This window comes from Grampus griseus, assembly GCF_964374135.1.
Source record: "Grampus griseus genome assembly, chromosome: 1".
Classification (NCBI taxonomy): domain Eukaryota; kingdom Metazoa; phylum Chordata; class Mammalia; order Artiodactyla; family Delphinidae; genus Grampus; species Grampus griseus.
The window spans coordinates 167,803,887-167,804,276 of NC_139017.1; positions in this window are offsets into that span (position 1 = coordinate 167,803,887).

Consider the following 390-nt stretch of genomic DNA (forward strand, 5'->3'; position numbering starts at 1 on the left):
AGCACTGCCACCTACAGGCCTTTTGTGGTGATGATTTCCTGCTGTTCCTAGTTCCCAGCTCTGTGATTCTGGGAGGTCCAGGTCAGGGCTGTGGGGAAACGGCGGCTGCGTAGTCTGATTCAAGTCCCAGCTCTACCATTTACTGGCTGTGTGATGTTAAGCAAGTCACATAACTCTCTGAGCCTCAGTTTCCCCATTGTACAAGAGACAGTGCTTATTGAAGTGCCCGGCCCACAGTAAGTCATGCGAGAGGCATCATCTCACCATCTGGCCACACTCTCACTCGGGCCACTCCCAGCCAGTTCCTCCCCGGTGCTTTGCACACACTGTTCTCTGCCTCGATGCCTCACCCCGCCTCGCCCGCTGGGCAAAGGTCTCATCCTCCTGCAG